This window comes from Bos indicus, chromosome 10, assembly GCF_029378745.1.
Source record: "Bos indicus isolate NIAB-ARS_2022 breed Sahiwal x Tharparkar chromosome 10, NIAB-ARS_B.indTharparkar_mat_pri_1.0, whole genome shotgun sequence".
Classification (NCBI taxonomy): domain Eukaryota; kingdom Metazoa; phylum Chordata; class Mammalia; order Artiodactyla; family Bovidae; genus Bos; species Bos indicus.
In genome coordinates, this window is record NC_091769.1 from 44,443,249 (window position 1) to 44,454,470 (window position 11,222).

Sequence of the window (11,222 nt, forward strand, 5' to 3'; positions counted from 1 at the left end):
CTGTCACCTCAAAAATTTTCCTCATGCCCATTTACTGGTATCACAACTCCCAACTCTAGCCCTAGGCAACCACTGATCTGTTTCTCCTTCTACAAATTTGCCTCTAAACACGTCATACAAATGAAATCAGACGTACAATATAGTCTTCTGTGTCTGCCCTCTGACACTTAGGACCATGTTTTTGAGGTTCATCCATGTTGTAGCATGAATCAGTAGTTCTTTTTATTGTTGAATATTATTCCATTGTGTGGATTTACCATAGCTTGTTCATAAATATTTACCATAGTTACCAGTTGATGGACATTTTAATTTTCCAGTTTGGGCGATTATGAATGATGCTCCTCTGAACATTGATATCTGTATCTTTTTGTGGACATATGCTTTCATTTCTCTTGTGAAGATCCCTAGGAGTAGATTGCTAGATCATATGGCAAGTTTATGTTTAACTTTTTAAGGAACTGCCAAATTGCTTTCCAAAATGGCCATATCATTTTACATTCCAACCACCAACGCGTGAAAGTTTCCATTTTTCCAAATCCATACCAACACATGGTATCGTCTTTTTTATTCTAGTCATTCTAATGGGTGTGTAATTGTATCTCATTGTGGTTTAAATTTGTGTTACCCTTGTGAACAATGATATTGAGCATATTTTCATATTCTGATTTCCATTCATACATCTTCTTTGATAAAATGTCTATTCAAATCTTTTGCCCATTGAAGAAACTGGATTTATTTATTTATTGTCATTGAATTTTAAGAGTTCTTTACTTTTTCTGGATACAAGTTCTTTACAGATATATGATTTGTAAATATTTTCTCCCAGTCTTTGGCTTATTTTTTCATTTTCTAAATGGTGTCTTTGCAGCACAAAAGTTTTTTTAATTTTTTTTTTTTTTTTGATGTGGACCATTTCTAAAGTCTTTGTTGAGTTTGCCAAAATATTGCTTCCGTTGTTCTGGTGTTTTGGCCACGAGGCATATGAGTTCTTAGCTCTCTGTCCAGGGATCAAATCTGCACCCCCTACATTGACAGGCAAAGTCTTAAATACTGGACCACCAGGGAGGTCCCAGAAGTTTATAATTTTAAGTGTTAGTCACTCAGTCGTGTCTGACCCTTTGTGATCCCATAGATTTTAGCCCACTAGGCTCCTGTGTTTATGGGATTATCCAGGCAAGAATACTGGAGTGGGTTGCCATTCCCTTCTCCAGGGGATCCTTGATAAGGTCTAATTTAGCAATTTTTTTCTGTTAAGTATCATGCTTTTGATGTCAACTGTTTTTATATTACAATAAATTTTATATAAATATAATTAACATTATATGTAAAATATGTGATTTTATGTAAATATAATGTTTAATCTTATTTTAAATGTATGTTAAGAGGAAAATTAGTACCAAAGATTTCTCTGTTTTTTCCTCCTGACCTACTTTTTATTTTGAATAGAAGCAACAATAGTACTCTTTATAAATTAGTGTTAAGGCTTTTCAAATCCACAGTGAAAGATAACCACTGTTTATCACTCAGCTCTGGAGCCCCAATCTGCCACCTGGGCCACAGTACCAATGCAAGGACACTTCCTAAACCCAGCTTGATTTAATAGTCAAGCAAACAAAACACACAGACCCTCTTCTATTGCTTTGTCGATTTCCTTCCTGTACTGTGCTTCCGGTGTGTGTATTTTTTCATTTTCCTTCATTTTCCCCCCTGCCTCAGCTGGGGTTGTCACCATGTGTGTAGGAGATCCTCAATCCCTAGACAATTGGTTTCCCTAATGGTTGATGGATTTGTTGTTTTTTCCTTGTGCTGACAGAAGCTATTTGCCTGCCTTTTGTCGAATATTAAATACATGCTGGAAGCAAGAGTATCATTAATATAATGCTATATGCTTCTGAGACAGCTTTCTCATTAGTGTCTAGCATACTGAGCAAAGAAGTCAATTTCTAGAAATAAAGAAAAGTGTGGTGTTGACAGTGCAATCAGAGTCTCCTTTTCACGTGGAAAAACAAGAAAAAAAAAATTCTAAATACCAAATCCAAAAACCTTTACTGAAGACATTTGGAAGAATTTTCTCCTTGCCCTGAATCAGCCATCAGTGAACAGCAAGAGCTGATAATTGGAACCTGGGGTTAAGTATGAGAGAGAAAAAAGAAAAGAGGGACAGTCAGAGCCTGGAGAGGGTAAGAGTTGAAGCAGGGGGTCCAGAGCTAGCAGAGAAGGGATGGTTGAAGATATATGGAAAGAGCACCTTGCTATCAAGGTAAATGCTAGCGAAGTGTGGCGATTTGTGTGGGAGTGTAGAGACATTGACCTTGAATTGGAGTGGGAATACGTCATCTAAGCTGAAAGGATAAAAAGCAAGTGGCCACAGATAACTGTTATTTGGGTGGAGTGGAGTATACAATGGAAAGAGAGCATGCCTGATGGAAGCAATTTTACTTGATGCAGTTGGAGGTGAGGTCATCTGGAGTTTACGTAGGGAAATTGGAATGTGAAGTTTGGGGATTACTAGTGATTATCTCTAGTCTCCATGTCTAGAGAGAACCAAGGTGAAGTTAAAAGATCAGTTAATGAGGACAGCTAGGATGAGCCAGAAAATGAGGGGGCTATGTAGTTTTCTCCAGCCACATTTGATATCTGGTATTTAGGAGCAGTGGGGAAATGAACTGACCCAGGTTTGAGGGTCCCTGGGGAAGAACGCTGACGCAAGGATACAGAAGATGGGAGGTATAGTTTGGATGATTAACTGTATCTTCCAGATTGAGTAGGAGGGGTAGGGAGGCTAGAAGATGTTGATACCAGTGATTTCCAGATGCTATTATCTGTACATAGCATTACCTGTGCATACTTGCGTGCAAAGTCACTTCAGTTGTGTCTAACTCTTTGTGATCCCATGGACTGTAGCCTGCTAGGCACCTCTGTCCATGGGATTCTCCAAGCAAGATACTGGAGTGGGTTGCCATGCGCCCCTCCAGAGGATCTTCCCAACCCAGGGATTGAACTCATGTCCTCTTACGTCTCCTACATTGGTAGACAGATTCTCTACCCCTAGTGCCACCTGGGAAGCCCCACCTGAGGATCTCTAAAACTCCAATGCCCAAGCCACATTTCAGGTGAATTAAACTACAGTCCTGGGGCATGGGATGCAAGCACAGACATCCATACTTTCTGAGGCTCCCCCAAGGTAATTCTAACATGAAGATAATTTGGGAATCACTGGTTCCCAATGTGTCCCAATACATTAAGACGCTGGTTCTTAAAGTGTGGACCACACATCAGCAGTGTCAACATCTCCCTGGTACTTATTAGAGATGCAAATTCCTGAGCCCTACCCCCTACCCATTGAATCAGAAATTCTGGGATTTGAGTTCAGCAATCTGTGGCTGCACAAGTCTTCCAGGTGATTCTGATGCTTGTTAAAGCTTAACTAGCACTGAATTAGGATGAAAGAAAGGAGTCTTAGGCTTGGCCATCTCTTGAAGAGCAGATGTAGTGAGAGAACTTGAAGGTCTGGTATCCTTTGTTGCTAAAGATTTTCAGACCATAACTAGCTCAGCTTTGAGACTTGAAAATGTCAAGGAACTAACCACTAGTGTATTGGATGGTCATCCACGGATAGGTTTAAACGTCTCAGGATTAGGTCAGGATTTGGCATGGTGAGAAGATGACTACAACACACATCTAGGTCTTCAGTGATTGTAGGAGATAGAAAATGGTAACCTCAAGTGGCATAAGCTTTGATGCAGTTTGTGCAGCACCAGGGAGTCGGGTGAATCCTGGCCCCAACCCCTGCCTCCTGTCTCGGGGCGTGTGGGAGAAACGGCAGCCTCCACCAGAGATGGAAGTCAGAAAACGCACACCTTTGGGAGAAGGTAGGCTTCAGTTGATAAGAAAACTATAGAGAAGAAAATATTGAAACACTCATTGTCTGAAATGGTGGCTCCAGAGGGCATGCTGGAAATGGGTGAAGGGTTTGGAGAGAGGGACTGACTGTGGAGGAACAGAAGGAAGCATAAAGCTGCGGAAGATAGAGAATGACACAGGCTTGATGTTTGGGTATGGAAGAATGGGGAGGAGGCAGGTACTACTTGCCTTTGGGCCAGTGGCTATGGGTCAGTGGTATAAAAGGCCTTGGGAGAAATGACTGGTCTCCTCCAACATGAGTTATTTGGTGCCTGTGTGGTTGACGGTCCCAGACAGTCTTTTCCCATCCTTCAGAGAGCTGAGTCACCGTGTGGTGAAAGCCACAGTCTCCAGCAAGGCTGCTTTGTGTGAGGTGGAGAGGCCGCATGTCTTGGGAATCTGCCTCAAGATGGATGGGGAGTCGGGGGGCCTGGTCTTCCATGAGCTCTTTCACCTGCACAGCTACCCCTCTCCCCCCTCTTTACCCCCGCAAGCTCTAGATCTTGGTTCCAGGGCCCAGTTGTTATCGTAAAGGAAAGCAGGACCAGGAGAACCTTGAAATCTCTCAGATAGTACTTATCCTGGCTCTGACTGATAAGTGAGGCTGGAGGAGAAAAGGAGGAAGGAATCAATCAAGGAAACATTAACAAAAGCAGAGGAAAACAGGTCCTTTTTGCTGGACTAAGTAGTTTGGCTGATGATTTCTGTCTGACTCACAGCCACACTGGGGCTTCTGGAATGAATTATAGCCAGGTATGAATCAGGCATCCTAAGAGCCACAAGATGCAGCTTCGTTTACAGACCGGGTTCAATTGGTTGGGCTGCCAAGGCAAAATTGTGAAGCTGGCTTAATTTGTTCTGGATTGTACTCGGTTTGAGGGCCTTTTGTCTTCCTCGAGAAATCTTTTGCCTTGGTTTTTTCTCACCCTGTAGTGCTGCACCCACCCTTTAGGAGTATCCTCGGGGGCTCAGGCAAGGGACAGTTTGGAGGTTCAGCCTTCTCCTTCTACCCTCAGCAGGCAGTCATTACAGATCCTCCCTTCCTGATGACTTGTAGCCCACCATTGTGCTCTCCAAATATCCCAGTCCAATGCTTGCAAATATCACATTCACAGTGGTGAGGTTTTCAATTCTTGGACTCAGGACTCATCCTCAAAATATTTAACAACTCATAGGGCAAAGGCACTAACTGATGAGTCAGAATAGACACCAGCTCTGAATACTTCAGTAAAGCAGCAAGGTACATACTGGCTGTAGAGCTGTGTCCTGCCCACCCAGCCTGTCAGCCCTGCAGTGGCCTTGGTCTCTCCTGCTTCCGCTGTCCACCCCCACGGGTATTTCCTGGGATGGTCATTACTATCAACAATGACCCTTTCTCCTTTCTGACTTGATCATCCTCTACTGACCTTTCAGCATATCTCCCCCCATCCAAGAATGATTTAATTCCAGCAGCTCTCCAATATACCTACAAGCTGTTGATCCTACCAATTTTTCTCTAACCCTCCAACCCTCCCTGTTCTTATCTAGCTCAGATTCCATAGCTCATCATTATTATCTCTCCTTCACACTCTCATCCTCCTTACCTCTCTTACTTCAGTGTATTCAAATGGGTAACCGCCATCCTAGTTAAACCCAGTTCATCACATACTGCAGACTCATGTTTGCGTGACTCCTGTTTCCTACCATCTTAAAAACAACCCCCACCTTGATCCCACTTCACCTTCTAGCCACTGACTCATTCCTCTCCTCCCTTTTATAGTAAGATCCCTGGAAAGAGTTGTCTATCTTCACATCTCCAATCTCTCCTTGCATTCTGCCTTAAATCCACTCCTATCGGGATATTCTCCTCCACTATTTCAACAACTCTGCTCTCATCAGAACCACTAGCCATCCACTACAAAATTCAGTGGTCACTTCCCAATGTTCATCTTGTTGGATGGATAGGTAGTTCCAAAGTGATCACTCCCTTCTTCTTGAAGCATTTTCTTCTGATTTCCAGGATTTTACACTTTCCTGATTTCCCTCCTCTGTCATGAGTCAGTCCTCCTCAGTCTTTGCTCCCTCTTTTTCATCTTCAGTTCAGTTCAGTTGCTCAGTCGTGTCCAACTCTTTGTGACCCCGTGAATCGCAGCACGCCAGGCCTCCCTGTCCATCACCAACTCCCAGAGTTCACTCAAACTCACGTCCATCGAGTCAGTGATGCCATCCAGCCATCTCATCCTCTGTTGTCCCCTCTTCCTCCTGCCCCCAATCCCTCCCAGCATCAGAGTCTTTTCCAATGAGTCAAATCTTAGCACGAGGTGGCCAAAGTACTGGAGTTTAAGCTTTAGCATCATTCCTTCCAAAGAACACCCAGGACTGATCTCCTTTAGAATGGACTGGTTGGATCTCCTTGCAGTCCAAGGGACTCTCAAGAGTTTTCTCCAACACCACAGTTCAAAAGCATGAATTCTTCGGCGCTCAGCTTTCTTCACAGTCCAACTCTCACATCCATACATGACCACTGGAAAAACCATAGCCTTGACTAGACGGACCTTTGTTGGCAAAGTAATGTCTCTGCTTTTCAATATGCTATCTAGATTGGTCATAACTTTCCTTCCAAGGAGTGTCTTTTAATTTCATGGCTGCAGTCACCATCTGCAGTGATTTTGGAGCCCCCAAAAATAAAGTCTGACACTGTTTCCACTGTTTCTCCATCTATTTCCCATGAAGTGATGGGACCAGATGCCATCATCTTCATTTTCTGAATGTTGAGTTTTAAGCCAACTTTTTCACTCTCCTCTTTCACTTTCATCAAGAGGCTTTTTAGTCCCTCTTCACTTTCTGCCATAAGGGTGGTATCATCTGCATATCTGAGGTTATTGATATTTCTCCCAGCAATCTTGATTCCAGCTTGTGCGTCTTCCAGCCCAGTGTTTCTCATGATGTACTCTGCATATAAGTTAAATAACCAGGGTGACAATATACAGTCTTGACATATTCCTTTTCCTATTTGGAACCAGTCTGTTGTTCCATGTCTAGTTCTAACTGTTGCTTCCTGACCTGCATATGGGTTTCTCAAGAGGCAGGTCAGGTGGTCTGGTATTCCCATCTCTTTCAGAATTTTCCAGATTATTGTGATCCACACAGTCAAAGGCTTTGGCATAGTCAGTAAAGCAGAAATAGATGTTTTTCTGGAACTCTCTTGCTTTTCGATGAACCAGCAGATGTTGGCAATTTGATCTCTGGTTCCTCTACCTTTTCTAAAACCAGCTTGAACATCTGGAATTTCACGGCTCACGTATTGCTGAAGAGTGTGCTAAATAGTGAGATGCTCAGAGTTGGACCTCTTCTCTATCTATACTTACTCCCTGAATAAGCTCATCTTTTCTAATGGCTTTAAATACAAATACGTTGCCTTGATGATGCCTAACTTTATATTCCCAGCAAGGACTGCTCACCTGTATTTCACTCTCATATGCTAACTGCCTGTTGGGGAATCTCCACTTGATAGATAATAGGTGTCTCATATTTAACATGTTCATAATGCAACTTTTTTGACCTTCTAGTGGTTCCTGCTGTAGTTCTCACAGCTCAGAAGGGTAGTAACTCTATCCTTCCAGTTACTCAAGAAAGAAATCACAGGGTCATCTATATGTCTTCTCACTCTCAGACCCTGCATCTAATTGATCAGCAAACTTCAGTATATATCTAGAAGCTAACCACTTCTCATCACTCCAGCTATTTCTGCTATTGTCCAAGGTGACAATGTTTTTGAACCTAAATTATTGCAATAGCTTCTTAATTGGTCTCCCTGTTTTCATTTTTTGCCCCTCATCCAGTCTAATTTCAATACAGTGGTGATTCTTCTCAAACATTAGATGGCAAAGCTCCCTCTTAAAAACTCCCCGAAGTATCTATTTCATAGAAACCAAAAACTAAAAATTATGATGGACAAGGCTCCATATCACCACCTGTTTATCATCCCCCATTCTCCTCTGACCCATGTCTTACTGTTCTCCCCTTTGTTCATGTCACACAATGGCCTCCTTGCTAGTCCTCAAATGTACCAAGCATGTTCTAGCCTCAAAGCCTTTACACTTCCTGTTTCCTCTGCCTAGAATGCTCTTCCTCTGCTTTGCTAGTTCCTCAGTTCCAAAAATTGTTTTACTCCAAGAGCTTAATGTAACGTTCCCACAGACCATTGTACTTAATATCTCAACTTACTTCCTCATCCTCTTTGCTGGCACTTCTCATCCCTCTTGGCTTTAAAAAATTTCCCTCTAGCACCTAATCATCATCCAACATACTGTATTTACTTGTTTATTTCAGGTGTTTCCCAATATAATGTAATCTCCATGAGGACAGGGTAAGGATTGATACCTGTTTAGAAGAATCTCTAATATATATTTAAGCCAATGAGTATTTTCTGAGTGGATGAATATTGATGAAAAGGACAGCAAGGACAGCCTTGATCCATAAAACCTAGATTTTTTTTTTGTGGTATCAGAAACCACAATCCACAGGGAGAAGTATTATAGTAAAAAGGGTGACAAAAGAGTAATAGGTTGCATAAACAAATAATCCTAAGAAAAGGAAGGGAGAAACTAATTTCCTTCTAGCAATCAGATATTACCTGGTGCTTTTTCCTTCTCATCTCATGGCCTGTAGGGAGAAGGACTTCAAATATTAACCTGAACCCAGATTTAACAAAATCTGGAGAAGACTTTATATATAATCAAATTACCTCGTGGTCAGTGCCAACATAGTGTTACATACATAAGAAATCACAGTGTAACATCCAAAAAGTTTTTTCTTCAAAGTTTTGTTGAGATATAATTGACATACAGCATTATCTAAGTTGTACAGCACAGTGATTTGACATGCGTGTATATTGTAAAATGATCACCACCATAAGATTAGATAATACCCATCATCTCATACAGTTAAAAAAAATTTTTTTTCCTTGTGATGAGAACTTTTAGGATCAACTCTCTTAGTAGCTTTCAAATATACCATACAGTGATGTTAACTAGGGCTTCCCTTGTGGCTCAGATGGTAAAGAATCTGCCTGCTATGCAGGAGATCCTGATTTGATGTGAACTAATCAGCATGTTGCACATTACACCCCCAGTATTTATTTATTACGGGAGTTTGTCCCTTTTGACCACCTTCATCCAATTTATGCCCCTCTCTCCACTTCTGGTAACCACAAATATGTTGTGTCCGAGGCTTTTTTCTTAAGAGTTCACATATAAATGAGATCATACAGTATTTGTCTTTCTTTTCCTGACATTTTGTGTCTTGGCTGGTAAAGAATCTGCCTGCAGTGAGGGAGACCTGGGTTCCATCCCTGGGTTGGTAAGAGCCCTGGAGAAGGGAACGGCTACCCACTCCAGTATTCTAGCCTGGAGAATTCCACAGACTGTATAGTCCATGGGGTCTCAAAGAGTCTGACATGACTGAGAGACTTTCACTTTCTTTCACGTTTCTCAAATTTTACTTAGCATAATGCCTCAAGATTTATTCATGCTATAACAAATAGCAAGGTTTCCTTTCTCTTTCACTGTGTGTGTGTGTTTGTATACATACCACATTTTCCTTATCCATTCATCCACTGATGGACACTTTGGTTGTGACCATGTCTTGGCTATTGTAAATAATGCAGCAATAAACATGGCAGGGTGCAGATATCTCTGTGACACAGTGATTTAGTTTCCTTCAGATATATACCCAGAAGTAGATTTGCTGCATCATATAATAGTCCTATTTTTAATATTTTGAGGAACCTTCATACTATTTACCATAATGGCTGCAACCAACTTACGTTCCCACCAATGTATAAAGGTTCCGTTTCTCCTCATCAGCACTTACTTTTGTCTTGCTAACAATAGCCATCCAAATAGTTGTGATGTAATAGCTCATTGTGGTTTTGATTTGCATTCCCCAGTGACAGTGATAGTTAGCACTGTTTTATGTACCTTTTAGCCATCTGAATATCTTTTTTGGAAAAAATATAGTCAGATTCTTTGTCCATTTCAAAAATTGAATTGTATTTTTACTATAGAGTTGTATGAGTTTTTTAATATTTTAGATGTTAACCCCTTATCACATATATGATTTGCAAATATTTTCTCCTTTTTCATTTTGTTGATCATTTCTTTGGTTGTGCAAAAGTTTTGTAATTTGACATAGTGTGATTAGATGGCAAATTTTAAAAATTGTTGCCAAGACCAATGTCAAGGAGCTTCCTCTCCTGTTTTCTTCTAGGAGTCTTATTTTCTTCTAGGAGTCTTCAGGCTTTATATTTAAATCTTTAATATATTTTGAGTTAATCTTTAGTTTTGTGAAGGGTGTAAGATAGGGGTCTAGTTTCATCCTTTTAAATGTGAATATCCAATGTTTAAACACTATTTATTGAAGAGACTATCTTCTCTGAGTATTTCTTGGCTCTCATCAAATATTAGTTGACCATTTAAGCATGAGTTTATTTCTGGGCTTCCCCCCACCCACACCCCCGCCCCATTGCTCTATGTATCTGGCTTTATGCTGGTAACATACTGTTTTGGTTACTATAGCTTTGTAATATAGTTTGAAATCAAAAAGTGTGATGTTCTCAGCTTTGTTCTTATTTCTTTGTTCTTATTGCTTTGGCTATTTGGGGCTCCAAAATCACTGCAAATGGTGACTGCAGACATGAAATTAAAAGACGCTTACTCCTTGGAAGGAAAGTTATGACCAACCTAGATAGTATATTCAAAAGCAGAGACATTACTTTGCCAACAAAGGTTCGTCTAGTCAAGGCTATGGTTTTTCCTGTGGTCATGTATGGATGTGAGAGTAGGACTGTGAAGAAGGCTGAGCACCGAAGAATTGATGCTTTTGAACTGTGGTGTTGGAGAAGACTCTTGAGAGTCCCTTGGACTGCAAGGAGATCCAACCAGTCCATTCTGAAGGACATCAGCCCTGGGATTTCTTTGGAAGGAATGATGCTAAAGCTGAAACCCCAGTACTTTGGCCACCTCATGCGAAGAGTTGACTCATTGGAAAAGACTCTGATGCTGGGAGGGATTGGAGGCAGGAGGAGAAGGGGATGACAGAGGATGAGATGGCTGGATGGCATCACTGACTCGATGGACAGGGAGTCTGAGTGAACTCCAGGAGTTGGTGATGGACAGGGAGGCCTGGCATGCTGCGATTCATGGGGTCGCAAAGAGTCGGACACGACTGAGTGACTGATCTTATCTGATCTGATCTGATCTGATTTGGGGGTCTTCTGTGGTTCTATATGAATTTTAGAATTATTTCTCCAAAAAGTAAATTTTTACTGAAGTCTCACA